Here is an 18,541-nt window from a genome sequence, read left to right on the forward strand (position 1 = left end):
TCTATTTGTTTCTTCTGTCTAGAAGAGAGGATTTTTTAGAAATTGTTTGGCAACGCGCTTTTATTTGTGACAGCTACAACGTGCCCCACAAACTAAAAGCTATAAATAAGAATACACTAAATAACCAACCTCTGTGAAAGAAAAAAAATGAAGTATTTGGGGACTATAAAGGCTCAGAATTGCGAGTGTGCAGGTGGCCCTTCTGAGAAAGTCAATGAGGCCTGATTGGGGAGAGCCTCAAGGCTAGAAATTGAAATACTATACGGGATCTACTTTCAACAGATCAAAAGGGGGGTGGGGTGTCAAGTTCCACAGAAGCAGCTTAATCAGGGATAGATTGATTTCTTTAATATTGGGGTTTTTTACATATATTTTTCTGTGAGGTTTGTTAGCCCCATACACCACTCTGAATGAGATTACTCTCATGCATGTTAGTCTTGTGGTGAAGATGTTTACCCGATTTTACTATGGAAGGATAAACAATACCTAGACATAGGAGGTAAAGTTGCATCTTAAGAGGCTCTCAAGAACCAATTCTGCCAAGTTCTATTTTTGGAAATCTTCTTTTTCTTTTGAATGAAAAGGCCAACATAGTACTCCACTCACAGCATCTAGGGAAGATACCCCAAATGAGACAACAGCATTATTTCTCCTCCCCCAGGTTTCCTTAGGGCTGTTTGGGAAAGGTAGGGTGTGAACTGATTGTCTAGTAGCTGTTTTCTAATAGAAGCAGCAGAGATAGCACACTGTAATCAGTTACTTTAGATATAACAACAACTTCTTGCCTGCTCTTGCATGTGCTGCAAATTCCCTTTCTTACAATAAGTCACATTTCTGTTATTTTACTGTGGATTTCAGTTGATCAGGAAGCTCCCAGAAGCAAGCTCCCAACTATAATTTAATTAAAAGGGCAGTAGCTAAGTTTCACCATATGCAACTGCCAGATGCAATCATTGCAGTTTAAGTCTAAAGGCGATGCTACTGCGTGTACTAGAGCGTAGTCTTATAAGCAATGAAAGCTCTCACTTATGTCACATATATTGCTGTAATGCATTACGATATTACAGTTTCAGCAGAACCAATAAATATTAATAATACATTCTGTGAAAGCATTTACAGCAAGTGAGTTTGGAATACAAAGTTTCATGTGCCCATACACTTTTTCTTGCAACTCTGTATTTATACATAGTCACTTGAGATATGTTACATTAGAATATATACTTTGCCTGGCATTATACAAGCTCTCACAGCCAATTTGAAACCTTCCAATGTTGGAGGACTGAAGGAGGACACTCAGTGGGGATAAACAAATACTGAACATGAGTCCCTCAGTATTCAGGGATTCATAGGAATAGGAGATACTGCATAAAAAGTACCTTAAAACTGCATCTCTTTGGAAGGGACTTGCTGAATGCATTTCAAAAGCCTACCAACCACCTGAAAAAAATTTAAATATCTTTAACAGTATGCAATGAGGAATGATAGTCTATAAATCATCTCAATGTAACAGACAAGGTATATCTTGGCTGCAAAACACCGTTTCAAAAGTTCAAAGCAGAAGTTAATTCTTCGATATATTGTTTAGCTTCCTTCACCAGGACTTCAGAAGAAAAAAGATCAGCCTATGGTAAAACTACATCAACAAGATGAAGAAAGTAAATTAAAATGTATCAGGATTTCAGAAAAGAGTCTATCGCTTCATAAACTGAATGCAAGCGTGACATACAAACCAGCTTGCTTTCCTATAGAACAATACTGGCTTCAGACTTGCAATCAACATTGGGCTCCATTTACACTTAGGTAATGTCACTATCACCAGGAGAGTTGTTATTCGCTTACGTTAACACTACTTAGAGTAGAATTAGTTTTTTACAGTAACAAGATATACAGATTATTTTTGGGGGGGGAAAAAAAGAAACCACCAATTAATCCTAGCATTAAAAGTAGATGTTGTACCCTGATTAATTACAATGGACAATTCATTGTTACAAGGACTGTTATTTATAACGCACGGACATTGCTTCTCAGCTTGATAGTCCATTTCTATACAGAAGATGCAAGACAGCAGCAGCCGCAGCTGTTGGTGAGCTTCCAGCCAGCTGCAATTACTCTTAGAAGCAACTGCATGTATCAGACAGAGCGTCACAACAGGCACAGTCCTGACAGCCAGCAACAGAACAGTATGAAACACTGGCCCACGCTCTCTCTCGAGCACAGCAGTATGCCAGCCCTGCTTCCCCAGCCACCCCGCAGCCCTGGCACCTTCCGTGCTGGCAGCTGCTCTGGAGCCAGCCTGGGGACCCTGTTGGCAGAGGTGGCCAGGCCATTACCATCCAGTTAATAGAGCTGTCCTGGCACAGCAGCTGATGCTGGACAGGGCCTATGAAAGGCTGTTTTTAAAAACCGAGTTGAAAAAGCTGTTTTGGCAAGTGTGCTGAGGCTGACCAACAGAGCCACAATTGATACAAAAATCCAAAATAAAAACAGCCTGTAAAGCTGGTCTCACACAAAAACTTCAGAGAGAAAAGGACAAGAAAGAAGAGTCACACAGAGGGTATTTACTTATGAACCAGCGAACAAGTACATTCCATCAAAGTCAGTAACACAAAAAAATATAGCGCTGCTATATAAGCTTCACCGCTTCAAATATTTCTCTCGGATAACAGCATAAAATGTTACACAATAATGACTTTTTTTTTCCTAAAAAAATACAGGAAAATCTGGATGCAAAATTCAGCTAGTAACAGAATTTTTCACTCTTTCACACAGTGTAAAACTCCAAACAAGGCATATGATAAGGATTTCTTTTTGATGTGAAGCATGCTGATCACTGCTCTTCCCAAAGGGGGTGAGAAGCATGGAGAGACCACATGGAGAACAAAATGAAACTTCCCCTCCTTCCTGACCTACAGCCAATTCCAATTCTTTCCTCTTAGGGTTCAGCATCACTGCTATCTGCTCAACCAAGAGTTTTCACATATTTTCAAATATTTTAATGTGTCTCTTATCTCTGATTTCTTCAACACCAGAACTCCAGTTTTCTTCCACTTGAGAGCAGCTCTGCAAATCTCTAAAAAAAGAAAGCAGCCAGGGCATCGCCCAATTACAGACACCAATACAGGCAACTGACCAACTCACATAGTATCTGGACAGGATGAAAAACCAGCTAGCGTGGCATAGTGGGCAGAATTGCCACTAAAATCCTCACTTTTTTCTCCACATCATCATTCAAGTCCTTCCTCCCTCCTGCTTCTTCATAAGCATCTATGAGCTTACCAGCTTAAGAAAAAAGGAAACAGTAGTAGCCTCAAACTGTTCAAACTGGGGGAGCTGGCAGGGTATGAAGAAAAGGAGCAAACTCAGTGCTCTGCATGTGTTACTGAAATTGTTCAGAGAGAATATCTGGAACAGTAGCAGTTTCAAGGGGTAAATGGGAGAGCTGGAAACTGAAAGAAAAAGGCAGAGAGGAAAAAAACCCATTCTGTGCTGTGCAGGTATCTTACACACAACAGAAGACCTGCAACAACCAAAGAAATATAGCTTCTTCAGTTAGAGGCAAAAAAACAAGACTCATTTTACTTGGGTGTGTGTGTGAAATATTCACATTTTTGTTCTTACAGTTTTGTTTGCCCTGGCCTTGGAGATCTGTAGCTGTCAATATACCCCTCTTGGCTCACCATGGACAAAACAGCTCAGTTTAGAGTCCAGTATTCAAGCTGTGCCTGGAAAATGGAATCTGGCCTTGAAGCACACTTCTGTGGATCACTGTTCATGCCTCATTGGTTTGTGTTTATGAGAACTGATGCTGTTCCAAGTATCCACTTGATGATGAGCCATTTAACCAACACATGTGGGGAGCTGAATTTGTCTTAATCTTGCTTATTCTCCCACACAAAAAAGCTTGTATCATGTTAGATCCAATTCTAAATGCTGAAGTAATTCACATGAACAAGAGCAATCATGAAGCACTGAAGAAACAGTCCGCTTCCATTGTTCACTGGCTCACATCTACACAGTCTCCCTGTGGCTATATGAACATATTTGTGCTATGTTGTACTGAGTGTGTTTGGGGATTTTTTTGTTTGCTTGGTTGGTTGGTTTTGGTTTCTTTTAAGATTTTTAAATGGGTTTTTATAATTCATAAACTCCAATACCTTACAGAAAGTAATCATTTCCAACACCCAGAATGAAAAACAAGGTTTGAAATCTCATTGTCTCTCCCTCCCAGAAACAGACTGTTTTCCAGCAAGTCTTAGGTGTTTCCTCTAGGATTTCCCATGGCAAGTTAATATTAATTCTACCTTTTGTTAGAGAGACAATAATTTTACTGCCATTTTTTGTAGTATAAGCTATGATTCATGCACGCTTAATATTTTACATTGATGGGTAATATACACATTCTTATTAGAAATTAGGTTAATCTTTTTAAGTAGCGTGGCTTTGAAAAGTAAATAGGCTAACCTGAATTCTTCTGCCTGTAAGATCCCAGTTTTCAAGATTTCCCACAGATTGACTGCTAATGTCTAAATTAAGGTGTTACATAGGTAAATGGACAGATGTACCTCACAGCAAGGAGTTTAGATCCAGTTTGTGCCAACCTGTTCCATTAACACAGCCACAGCTGAAAAGATATTTTAATTTTCAATCAATATACCTCAGCAGCAAACTCAGCCAACAATCAACTAGAACTCCTTGCCTCATACAGGCTTGCAATTGGTGCAGCTGTATGAGAAGTGTTGCCCATTTTTTTATTCACTACAGAACAGTTCTATTGGATCCAAATACACCCCAATGTGCAAATGGTCAAAAGCTCACCTCTAATCACACGAAGAATCTGTTAATCCTTGAAGAAGCACACAGAGACCAGCTGTACACCGTGTGGAAACTAGACCGTATACCTCAGCCCCCTCTGTCTCGTAATCAGAAAGTTTATCACCGTGATATAGGAAATGGTGTTTAAAATTATGGCTAGCCCACCTGCTAGAGGGACAGAAGCAGGTATAGTAGTAGAAATTAAAGGGGAAACATTACTTCCAGTATGAAACTATTCATCTGAAGTTTTTTTTAAGTTTATTTCTTCTTTGTTCAAAGTTCTCCAAGGCAGAATGTACAGGCTCTCCTCAAGTGAAGAACAATGCTCATAGTTTTGTTGTTTTAAGCAGTAAACTCTCTGCATACAGGTGAAAGCAGCTCAACTGTATCAAGTGTCCAGTCCTGTTTGACATTCAATGGCACGGATTTCTGCATGACCTAAAGAGCAAACAGTAATCAGCTGAGACGACAGCTTCATGCTTGCTTTCATAAAAATACAGGGAAGCCAACTGCAGCAAATATCAAACCTTAAATAGGGGATGTCTCTTCTAGTTCCCAAAGTCTGCAGTAACAGACTATTAATAGATTAAAAGTGTACTACACATTTTCCCCCCAATGGTAAATTAAAATGCTAGACTTTAAACAGTCCAGTCTTCACTGGATATCGAGTTGTAATATTTGCATGCTTACTGTGCCTACTAAACACAGAATTAATGATGTCAGGCACAACCATGCACTTGCCTAGGTAAGATTTAAATTTATGTCTCTCTATAGCCAGAAATTAATAGCCTAACATTTGTTTTCCCATGATTCACAGGGATTCAGGAATTGTTATGATGTACTAGGAGGGGCAATTCAAAGACCTAGTAAAATAATGGATTAAGAAAACTCTCAGTACAGCAAGGCTTGAAAACACACTTATCACAACTGTAATTACAAGCCTGAGTGGCCACAGCTGATCCCTAAGCTCAAACACTGCTTACACTCCCTTTCAGTGAGTCTGCATTAAGAAAAAATCTTTACTGTGGCCCTATTAAAGAAACATTTCCTTGTATATGTTTTAAAAGGTTCTACTAGTTTAACCTGTTTATATAGAAAGAGTCAGACCTTGATGTTACAAAATGAGAGCACTAACTACCTCAAAGTCCTCAGGTTGTTCAGATTTTCATAGGTCTCACCACTATCTTTTTGCTGGCTTGTTTCAGGAAGGGAACTGCAAACATATTCACCTGCTATTTGACATCAGCAACTCTCCACTCCCTCTAACTGCTGAGATTACTTTATTCGGGAATGCATACTAGAATTTTCTCCCCTGTAATGTCCTGATCAAACTGTGGATGTCTCAGTGTATTTGGTTTATGATATTGCAAACCAATTGTCAAAGAGGTCAAGCTGCTTACTGTAAAATAAAAGCTTATATTATCAAGCAGTACCTTTCAAAAACCAGTACTTTCTACGTAACTTTCTTCTAAGCTTGACTGTGATAGCAGTCCAGCTGTTACTTTTTTAAGGCAAGTACTTATTTTTTAATTGGACTAAAAATGATGCCAGTTGAGATAGCCAAGTATGAAAGTATTGTGGACTTAAAAGTTCACATACTGCCAGTTTGGGCATGTTTTATTTCAGGCTCTATCTTTGGTATCAACCATGGAGAAAGAAGAAAAAAAGCAATTAAAATATTAATCTGATTCTGTACACATAGTGGATGGGACAAGAAAACTCACAAACTGTAGTAACAAAACGTCAGACTGGACTTTAACAATAGTATTTTGATAGCAAAGACAATGAAGCTGTGGAGTAAGTTGCCTGGGGAGCTCTCTAGATCTACCCATATCCACTAGATCCCTTTAAGAAGGCTAGACAAGCATGTCAGGAGTCAAGAGACAGTTGACTGTGACTTGGGAGAGCAGATGAACTAGAGAATTGAGTTTCTCATATACAGAATACATTTTCTCTGTCCTCCATATTCTGAAAAAGATACGTACACATACATGTATACATACACATGTACACCTCTACCCATATATATTCTATGCCCCCATTTTAAGAACCATAAAGCTATCTACCCTCTAAATACTGAAAAACAGTGCTGAAAAGGACTTTAGTGACCTAATGAATAGTGAACTCACATGGAAGATGCATGAGAGGGAAAGCAAGAGAAAAAGACTACATAAATACACTCCCAGTCTATGTTCTGCACAAATGAAACAATTGTTAAGGGAACACCAAGAAAGGTGCAGCTCAAAATCTCTATTGGTTCAATGATTTTGGAATTTTTTGCAAAGCAGGCAAATAAGGTTCAAATCTCTGTTCCTTATCAGGCATGGAAACACAGAAATAGTCACCATTTCCTGAGTTTTGTGGCTGGCATACAAACCCCATTAGGAACCAGGTTCTGTTCACTATGCATCTTTGCTTTTAAATAGAAGGCCTGAAAAATGACATTTTCTTTTCCCCCTTGGCTTGAGTTAGTATTACAAAAATATTTTGAGCTACTCAGAAAATTCTGCACGTTTAGCCACTCAGTCTGTAAGGGGGAAAAAAGTAAAATTACACAACTCAATTTGGCATTTAACATCCCAGGGCAAAGTCACTGTATGTCCACAGGAAGCATTAATAAACCTGGTTGATCTCACTTTATAAAGAGTTGCGATTACCATTTTTCAATAACTGAAGCTATGATACTTCTCATATCTTACAGATTTAAACCAAAATGGCAAAGACTACTTGAATTTAGCTCAAATGCCAGTTTATTGTGAACATGTTCTCTTTTTGTTCCTACATATCATGCCAAAATTCAGGGGTTGGATTTCTCAAAGTGCAGCGCACCAGAGCTCGGTTGAGAGCAAGCAGGAGTAGCCAAGCACATGAGAAAACAAGCCTCTATTTTGGTGCTTAAATGGGAGGTAAATATTCCCGGGGGGGGAAGGCACAAAAGAAGTATGCCTGTTCATTTTCAGAATTATTACATCTTAAGGACTATATGTAGAAATGGTCCCTTTTGCATTTCAGTTACTGAACACATAAGTAGTATTTAAGAAGTTTCCTCTATGGAATAGAAAACATCACATATAATCCAAGACCCATTACAGCCAATTGAAATACATTAATTCTATTGCAATTTGCATATATGAAATCTGCATGCACACATTACAAAACCTTTCATAGGTTCATAAAATTATTTTTTTTGTAATGAAAAGCATAAAGTCTATTTAAGGCGGAGCCCATAACCTTTCTGCAAATGCAATACCACATATGAAGTTGAAAGACTCAAACTGAAGACAAAGATCTTTGGTTGCTGATACAGGAGGAATTTAGAGGTAGAACAGACATTTATTTTCAAATATAAGGGACCAGCAATAAAAGAAAAAAATGCTGAAATTACTCTGATCTGTTAGAACCCAAAAATGATTGCCATTTGGTGTATTTACCTCAGCAACCTGATGCCTTTCTTATAGGTTATTGATACTCAGCTTCTAAACTGCTACTGAAATACCACTAAGCAGTCGACTCTCATTCAAATACCAACTTGGCTGCCTCTTTCTTGTTTTGAAGATGGACAAAATAATTGTAAATTGCTATGTACCGCAATAGACTAGTAAACTCTAATGTTTCAATTATGAGTGAAAGTGAAGGGATACCTACAAAGGAAACAAAAATCAGTAACTTTTCTAGCCATACAGACACAATGGTTACAATGGAACAACATATAAGCAAACTTTATGAATTGTGTGCTAAATTATCTTCAGGTGTAAGTCTTCCAAGAAAATATACATATCATCAGCTTTTGTTATGCTTAGTTTGATAGAGAAACATGCTACCAACTCATCAGGTAATCACTTCCAATGTACCAAAGTATAGGAAGGTCTAAATACCAACTTACACAATATGTACTAATGCTTGCAATCCCTCTTTCCAGTACCAGATATAATAATGTCATAATTTTTGAAAGACATTTTTACTATATAGGGGCTACTGCTAATATCACTGTGCCAGGCCTTTATACTAGAAACTTCCATAACTTATGCAGTGGTTCATCCAGTATATGTGCACAAGATTTGCCCAAGGTTAAGTCTTACAATTTTAATAGTTTTTCAGATAAAAATATTCAGATTTTTACTCAAAAACAAGAAATGGTTCTGTTCCCACAGAAACAGTTAATCTAGGCTAATCTGTTTCAGAGGCTACAACGCAACACTACTCAGGCCTAGAAATATTCTAAAACAAACGTAAAAAAATGCACAAACAAGAAAATAAGCGATTTCCCTAAGCATTTCCATAGCTTGCATAAAGACATCAATTACCATAGCTTGTCTTCTAAATTAATGATACACAGTGATGGATTATTCATGCAAGTCGGCCAGCTGAACATTATACTTCGACTCTGGAGAGAAAGTATAGCATATCTTAATTAACTATATTTTGTGTAAGCCAAAAGACAGAAAAAATTTATTTCCCAAGTCAACCAGGTAAAATGTAAGAAAATAAAACTAGTGGCAATTTAAATATGAAAAAGTCTTCAGTAGTCTCCATAATCCATATTTAAAGGGAACTAGCAAGAGCAGGTTGCCTCAAGTGAACTCTGTAAAGCAGTTCCAAATTGCTGTTTTGTTGAACGAAGTGACTTCAGATCTACTCCATTCAAGCGTGGAAAAGATGGAAATTTAATATTAATACGCCATTTCCTGTCTATGCACAGCCTTGCAAGACTTCAGTGATGGCACAATTTCTTGTTTCAAAAGGATATCAAGTATTTTCACAGTCTTGATTGAAATTCAACTCAACATTGAATTTTTCTATGAGTGAGCAATACATTATCTCAAATATTTTCCAAATAAATGATGTATTCTAATGGCCTCCTTGAACGTACATAATATTTATGTGTTGTGTAAGTCTATTTATGATACTTGTTACTTTGATCAGGACAATGCAAAATGCCTCTACAATTCAAACAATATCTCAGATTTGCAATTGTTGGCTTTCAAAGCATTATTCCATCATTGCATTGAAAGATTTACAAAATAAAAACAGGAAGTCTATGATAAATGTTACCATTTATTCTTAGAGTAATTAATATGAATGATTTAGTATCTCTAAAAATCTATACCAAGCTGCTCTAGGATAGCAAAGACCACCATGTCTGCTGAATTACACGACCACCTAGTTGCTTACATGACTTCTATTATACAACACATTAAGGTTGTTAAAAGTATTAATCACATTCAAATAAACCTTTACCTTTTAACGAACTAACACCCACATGCCTCACACGCATTACTGGATTTTATTTTATGAGTAGGAGGAGTCTCTTTTTGTTTAATGGTGGAGAAATGCAGGTCAAGTATAGATTAAATTACTTGTCTATACCAAATAATCTAAAAAACCAGTATTTTTTTCTTCTTCCTTTAAAACTATCCTGTCCATTAGCATTACCTTCTCTGAGCTTCCAGAACAATCCTAGAGCCTTTGAAAGCAAAAATTTAATTTTGTCCTTGCTCTCTCAGTGCTTCAGCAATATTGCTGAGGATTCTTCTAAAGCCCTACAATTCTTAAGGAATAACTCAAAGACAGGATACTTACATAGATAAGGATTAGCAAAGAATGGTGAATATAAATTCAATTAGTCTCTACCAATACCAAAATGACAAATAGTGGGAACACACTATCATACAGCTGCTTCCATAGGACTTTCACTACAAGTAAAGATGATAGAGCTAGGTATTAGACCTAGCTCCTTGTAACAATTTTAAATGCAGATTTGAACTTACGTTGCTTTCCTCCCAAATACAAGATATCCTAGCGTCCTTGTACAGAAATATGCTACCTTCATTTCAAGGTTTTATTTTCACAGTGACTGAGTAAAAGCTTGTCCTCTTGAAGCTAAAAGGTATTTTGCTGTCACTTCATATATGAAGACCTACTATCACTTGTGGCAATTCACAAGTGTACTGTGTTTTAATATTGTATGTACATGCTCCTCCCACACATTTGTATCGAAAAATCACCAGTGGCATTTTTTCGCTTCATGCATATCATCCCCTCAAAACAAATCCACTTACAGTCAATTTGTTTCTTACTCACTTTCATGGGTATCTTCTCTATATGCCCTGCTGCTCCATATCCCCCGTAATTAGAGATTTCTTCTTGCTTGTTTTTCTCATATTTGTTTTTCTTGGTATCTCCTCGTAGATCTAATGCCCTGCTTTCTTTAGTATTTCAGCACACACATGGTAGGGAGCGCAGATGGAAGCTGCCACCTACAGATGACGCCAAGTAGCTTCTGTGCAGGTGGAGACTCCAAAAGCTCTGAAATCCAGAGGCTTCTGTGCTACTGTGACATTTTCTATGCCTCAGAGATGCTGGGGAGGACTAATCAAAGGCTCTCTCCTACAAACTGAGAATAAGCACAGTTGTTGCATGCAGCGACTACACAGGTGACAGTGAATTGAGGAGTTGCATTCAGGCACTCATGACATTCAGAACCTATCCCCAGTAAGAAGAATGAGAACACTCAGAGCTACAAAGCACCACAAACACTGTTTCAGGCTGCTTAGTCCTATAAGGCTTCTTCCTTCTATGAAGGATGTTACTTCATGTCTTGCTGAATTCCTATTTCCTATTTAGAGATGCTCTTTACACACCTGACTCACTCAGGTTTGTCACATGAGGGGCAGGGGTAGATGTGGGAAGACGTTATTCATTAGCCATTCCCTTGTCTCTGGCTTAAATAAAAAAAAACAACAAACAAACCACCAAAAACTTTAAAAAACCAAACCACTTCTGGACAGGTTCACATGGGGGTGGGATATTTCACAGACTACTGTTTTCTGTTTGAACCAGTATAAATAAAACTACTCCTGCTTACTCTGAAAAGAAAGCCACATCTAGTACATCTCACAGTTCTGCTTCCTTGCAGCAGCATGTTCAGATGGCAGAATTAAGGAGTTGGGCAATGCTGCTTGGAGATTAAAAGAAGCAAAGATCTACAGGCACACACTGCAGGAGCAAAAGCACCATGGGCATAGCAGGGGAAACGCTACAGCATGTAGAGGGAGATCTGGACGGTTGGTTAAGCCTGAGCACTGAAGGAGACTGATAAAAACAGACAAGCAGATGAAGAGGAAAGGCCCAATTCTGATGCAGAGGAGTGATGAAAGGCAAAGGCAAAACATCCCTTCCAGACCTTAACTACTATCAGTTATGGACAACACATAATCTCTGTCTGCAATACTTAGATCAACATTGCTGCAGGATGAAAATGAGATCATAGCAACCAAAAACCAAAACAGTGTTGAATTAAAAGGGTTCAGCTCCACATCTGTGTTTATAATGCAAGTGCTAGATGGTTGCTCTTTTCAACACCTTGCCTTACTTCTCTTAAGAGATTCTCAAACACTGCTGCTCTCTTCTTCCCAGACCTCCACTGATAACTTCCTTAGATAAAAGAACAGACATGTTTGTGAATTCTGTGACTGAACTAATCACAGCCAGAGTTACAGGACAAGAAAAAAAGAAAAAGGATGGTCCATAGCACATGCAGTCGTGAAACAAGACCTTCTTTTTCATGCTGGACCATGAAGGTGTAGCAGGGACATTAAGGATCAAACTGAAAGTCTATTCTATCCTCTTCAGCTCAAACATCAGCTTTACAAAATAAACGTTCAGGTAATATTTGGCAAGTGCGGAGTCAGCTTTGAGGTGGTGTGGGGTTTTTTTTAACAACAAAAACACCTGCTGCCTGTAATGTTACTGTGAATAAACAATGTTACTTTAATAAAGATGTTTTTATTCACCATATGTAAGCACACATGCTTTTTAAGACAGAGCAGGATTACTACAGGGTTTTAAAGGTCCATATCCAGTTTAATAAGAGAATAGTTTATTCCTCTTTAGTACTTGTAAGAATCATTAGACATCTTTCAACTCCCAGTAATTACTTTGGTTTTGGCAGACATTACTGTTTCCTCCTCCTGCTTTTTTGAATAAATCTGAAATTAACAAGTCAATAAACTGACATATTTACAGTAAAAATAACTTGGCTTCCCTCTCTTCTTCCTCCCACTTCTCATTTTTCTTTGCAGATGAAAAGGTTATCGTTCACCTACAGGCTTTACATATACTCACAGCAATTTGGGTAGGCACCTCCACACCTTTCCTTTAGATCAACAGGATCTCAAGTTGAAGACCTGGTCTACACTAAGTTGTGTTGTCTTAGGTTTCGATTAATAGCTTAAAACAGTTTCTTTTGAAAAAAAAAACCAGAAAAAAAAAAAAACAATAAAGAAAACATGAGTTGCTCCAGTGAATTCAAATGGCTACAGGAAGTACACTATCATTAAATGCTCCAAGAACTGCTGTAATTTAAATGGGGGGGGGAAAAGCATTTGAAAAGAGCAGTCTCAGTGTACCAATTAAAAAAGATGTCTTAAATCCTTAAACCTATTCTCTTTGTAACTACAAATTACATAACTGAGATGTATGGGGAAACTGGGGCAGTGAACATCACCTCAGACAGAAACATTAACTGAAAAATGACGTTTTGCTATACTGTCAAGGAAGGAGGCAATCCCCAGTGGCTAAGTGATCATGAGGAGTTCAGACAGGCTGTCTTTGGCAAAGTACCCATGCTCCTAACATTGCCTTGACATGACAAGGTCAGTTAAAAAAAAAGTCACATTAAAGAATAGATGTCCAAGTTCTCCAGCTTACTCCAAACTTCTGCAGGAGAATCAAGGGCTGGGAAGGCGTCGCTGCTCAAAAAGTAGCAGATGCAAAATGCAACTAGAGAGTAAGCATTTGGACTTACTATCTTATTGCAAGGGCAATTAAAGCATTCGCTTTCCTGTGGTGTCTGAGCAAAATTCTCAGAATTCAGTCAGAATTCAAAAAGCAAAACAAAACCAAAGGCTAAATATGTTGCTCAAAAGAGTTAGAAAGGAAACAACAGTTCTCTCTTCAAACAAGGAAATCCCCAAACCCACTGCACACACAGACACATGGATGACAAAAATAGATGAAAACAGAAGAGCACAGGAACCGAAGTTTCCCTGAGGTTTGGAAGAGATCATTCCTAGCTAACAAGTGCTTGGTTTTGTGTATTTAAGAAATTCCACTGCAGACATGGTACCGTCTCAGCTACAATTCTGACAGAACTGATCTTTCTAAAAGCAGCCAATTGTGCATTAGCTCCATCAAATCATCACAGCATTAGATTTGTAGACATATACAGCAGCGTGGAAATAGTTTACATTATTAAATAATTATTTGGTTAGGCATAACTGTAATAGTTCAAGATTGCAGGGCTGAAGTACACAAACAAGTGGAAAGGTATTTTCTGATTAACAGGCTAGCTATTTGGTTAAAACCGAGTACAACCACATAATTTTAATTCTCTTCTTCTAGACGGTATATTACTTGTCATTATTGATTCTTCCTGAAGGAATAGTGTCAAGTCTGAAAAAGTATTTCTCAAGATTTATCATAATATTTAAACACTCAACTAAACCAAAAATCCTTTACAACCCAGAAGGTCAAACCTTATTAATCCCAAAACCAGACACATATTTAACTCATTAGCTTGTATCAATAAGAAATTTTCTCATAGCTACAGCTGCTTTGCAATGACCCTAAAGACCAAAAAAAGGATGCGGATAACTCACACAGCTTTTATCACATTAGCCACAGTCTGCAGTTTTCATAATCACTAGCTTTGAAGTATATTAAACAAAGCAGAACGTGACCTTACAGTTGATATTTTAATCATACCACGTAAGAACAATTCTTTATCATACACACATTATTAAGGCCACCAAACGAGATGCCACTCGGAACTACTCTAAACACAAACAGGCAGAACAGAACGCTACTGCTACACAGACAGGCCAAGTTAAGCAGTGGCTGCACTACCAGGAAGGTTCATGCTTTGAAATGCAGAGTCACTAGACCACTTCCAGCACCTACCTCCGATCTTGGCTTGGCTGAGGGATCAACTGGAAGTGGAATGTGTGCATGTGAGACTAATGGAAAACAAAATTGAAGCTTTTAATTTTAAAGTAATGCTACGCAGTGTCGCATTACTTAATAGCAAAATGCAGATTATCTTGTCTACATTTAAATTTAGTACAATATGTGGTTATCTTTTTAGAAACAGAATTTGTGGGAGGCAAAGTGAAAAAAGACGACATGGTATTCTTTCACTGAAGTCAGGAAATTGAAAATATTTCATATAGGAATTAATCAACTTAAATTCTCACAGTACTGTATTGTTAGAGACCTTCTCCAACATAAATCCCCCTTCCAATGACCGTACTAAGGTATTTACACTACAAAACCCCCACCATATTCCTAATGTGATTGACACACTTCACTTCCACCTGCACTTGGTAATTTAAAGCAGTCAAAACGGCAGGGATGTAAAATAAGTCCAAAGCTTTACATTTGTTATTGAATTGTGGGATTATTATTTGTCTGAAAGTGGCTAGCTTCATTATCTCCAGAAGTTTGAAGAACATGTCTTGTTCTGTCAAGTCAATAATTCAAAATTCAGAAAGTATTTCCTTTCCTCCTGCAGGAACGCATATTGCATTATTTCTCCCCACTCCCAAGTTCCACTAACCTTTTATCATCCAGTTCACAAGACTAGCAGTGCTTGAAAGACATGAATTAAATGCAAGAATTTAAGAGATATTTCCAAATTTCACTACTCTGCTCTTTCAAGTATTTGCGCAAAAATACAAAGCTATCGCTAATCATAGTTGACTATATAGACGTCTTTCCCTACCATGTGCCCATTATACCGACATGTAACCAGAGATACTGACTGTACCAGAGATAGTGCAAGAGTATATAAAATAAACTAGACATTAATTTTTGAAGACTTGTTTACATGCCAGAAAAATTAAGATGAGGACAACCTAAAGACTGAGCATAGGACAGACGTACATAACTCATATTTGACCTAGGCTTTACAAAGACAAGAATAATATATTGCCTACATGGATTGTCAGAAAGTATTTTTAAATGTATTCAGCTACACCAAAAATGTGTCTTTATGGATGATGAATTGAAAAGGACTTTAAAGAGCCAAGAGTAGTTAGATCTTGATATGATTAATCCTAAGCACTAACCCCTCGCCACTGTTAGTTTGGTGAGATTAGGAGTTGAATTAAATTACACATAAACACAGCATTTACATCTACAGAATAAATTTCAGAAGAGTTACTCCAACAATGTAGTGTTCCTAGAATTCTGCTAGACTATGCATGAATATATACACATTCTTCCATCTGAGAGGATGGGATGAGAAAAGGTCAAAAGACCCAAGTCTTAAAACATACACAAAAACACACCGCATCAGCAGGCTCCCACAGTAAGCAAGTCACTTAGCAACTCAAAGGTGCATTAATCCCAAGCCATTTTTGGAATCAATTTGAGCCGGCAGTGCCGTAGCTAAAGCGTTCAGTAGGCTAACATACACACAGCATATTGTGTGGTTTCAACAATGAATATGAAAGTAGATGAGCAACAGCTTCATGAATATTTTCACATACATGTGAACAAATCATTTGCTGAAAATGGTAGATGGAGAGACAAAGTCAAAGCAAATTTAAAAACCCAAACTCAGTCTCAAACTGAACTTGAGAATGTGAACATAGAGCATAGGAAGTCTGGTAAAGATATATTTTGGAACTCATGACTACATTTAATAGCAAACTTAACACCGCCACAAGCCTTCACCTTGTATTACCTCTTAAATTGCCCTGTGTAATTCTGTAGACAACCCATACCTTAAAGAAAAAGCCATTAACTGTTCCTCCATCCTACCTCAGCAACTGTTCCTCATTACACTCAACAAACCCACAACTGTTATGAAAAACACAATAGATGTAAATTTAAAAAGTATGAATCTGGTCCAAGACCCCACTGATTTGGAAAAAAAAAAAGTAATAAAAAAAGAAGACAGAATTTGGAATAGTATTACAGAATTTATGGAGGTAGATAATATACTTTATTTTAAGTTTTAGCACCTGTAGGACTGTGGCTTTCTAGCTTAACTTTAAAATGTACCGATTTCACAGAAAGGATAAAATTCAATAGACATGCATTTGACTTAATGTTATGAGATTTTGGTAAATGTCTCTCACCTAAGCAGAATAGCATCATTTTCTATTAGACTGAACTACTGATCACATTAAAAACGATGAGACAAGAATTGAGGAATCAGAGATTGCAGGTGATTAATATTAGACAATTCGTACACACTATTCTAGTTTTAAGTAGCCCTGTAATACCAAGATCCATGGAGTATTTGATATGTGAGAGATCATACAAAGACCCAATTAAAACAAGGTGGCAGGGGGAGGAGAAAATTCAGTACACGTAATAAAGTATAATAATCCAGATACTTTTTTTCTTTTTTTTTTTTTTCTACGTAGTGCTCTTGCTCACCTACGTGAAGGCGAGGGGGACTGGTTACATGCACATGATCTGCCTGCTCCCACAGACATCACAGTCTTCCCACTTTGCCGTCTCAGTGCTGCGAGAAGTTACAGCCAGCGTTTGACAAGTTTAATACTCTAGCTGTTCATTCACACGTTCGCATCGGAATTCATGTGTCTCATTAACATTAGGTAATAGGGAGCAGTATTTAAAAAAAAAAAAAGCGACTTTTAATACTGATGCATCAGGCACGCAGACACAAACCCAGAACTGAGTTAACATTTTAACAATTGAGCTCATTTTAAGTTTAACTTAAAACTTTAAATCTTCAGGCTTACCAGGACAATTACCTCGACATAATACACAAGTTTACTTAATTGTTTGAACAGCCGAAAGAGGGAACACCCGGCACACACGTACGGTCTGCGGCGCAGGGAGGGAGCTGACAGCACGGAGCGTGCCACACGCCAGGGAAGCCCCTCAGAACCGCGCTCCGGGCGGGCAGCGACCCCAAAGGGCACGCAGACCCTCACGACACCGCCTGCTTCGGCACGGACGGGTTTTGAAGAAGTCCCGCCGCAACACTTACCACAGCCCAAGTTGACAACAAAGTGCTGGTGCCGAGCGCCGAGGCTGGCGAGCGGGGCTGCGGCTCCTCAGGGGCGGGAGCGGTTTCCCGCCCACCGCCGCCGGCGGACAGCGCAGGCAGGCGGGAGACAAAGGGCGACCCAGCACCCGCGGGGTGCCGGGCTGGTTTCTCCCCCTTCCCAAGTTCTCCCACCGCCGGGGAAGCACCTCCGTGCCCACACGCCTCCTCTCCCCGCCGCAGCGGGCGGCGCGGCGGGCGCAGCCTCCCTCCCCTCAGGCGCTAACGGAACGCCGCGGCGGCACCTTCCCGCTCGGCGCCAGCCCGGGCCGTACCGGCGCTCCCACCGGCGGCCCCTGGAGTGGCCAGGCGTTGCTCCGCTACCGACACCCGGACACGCGTGCACAGCCACAGAAAGCTTCACTCAGTTGAAGAAATAAACTAGAGCCACCGCCCACGCACACACCGCCAGCAGCGAAGGGACAGCGCACTCACCGGCCCGCCGCCGCCGCCGCCGCCACACCCCCACCCGCCGCCCGCCGCCGAACACACAGCTCCGCGCTCCGCCGCGGCTGTGCTCCCCCCGCCGCCACCGCCGGGGTAGTCTCACCGCCCCGCCCCGCGGAGGCCCCGCCCACACCCCGCCAGCTGCGCGCTCCGATTGGGCGCTCCTGTCTCAATCTCCCCCCCCTTACCCGCCCAGCT

The 18,541-nt window shown here is 39.3% G+C and overlaps 1 protein-coding gene across 4 annotated transcripts in view; it reads right to left on the reverse strand.

Moving 5' to 3' along the window:
• The window catches only part of SERPINI1 (serpin family I member 1), a 50,768-nt gene extending 32,365 nt beyond the window's left edge, over positions 1 to 18,403 (reverse strand). The window contains exon 1 of one of the 4 annotated variants that reach the window (XM_055816935.1): positions 18,332 to 18,403. The gene's annotated coding sequence lies outside the window, so the exon portion shown is untranslated. Of the gene's footprint in view, positions 1 to 1,376; positions 1,438 to 17,259; positions 17,389 to 17,839; positions 18,227 to 18,331 lie in introns of those variants that run through there. The other 3 variants (XM_055816936.1, XM_013298145.3, XM_027784789.2) reach the window with 3 other exon arrangements.
• Between the last annotated feature and the right edge of the window lie 138 nt (positions 18,404 to 18,541).

This window comes from Falco peregrinus, chromosome 12 (genome assembly GCF_023634155.1).
Source record: "Falco peregrinus isolate bFalPer1 chromosome 12, bFalPer1.pri, whole genome shotgun sequence".
Taxonomy (NCBI): Eukaryota; Metazoa; Chordata; class Aves; order Falconiformes; family Falconidae; genus Falco; species Falco peregrinus.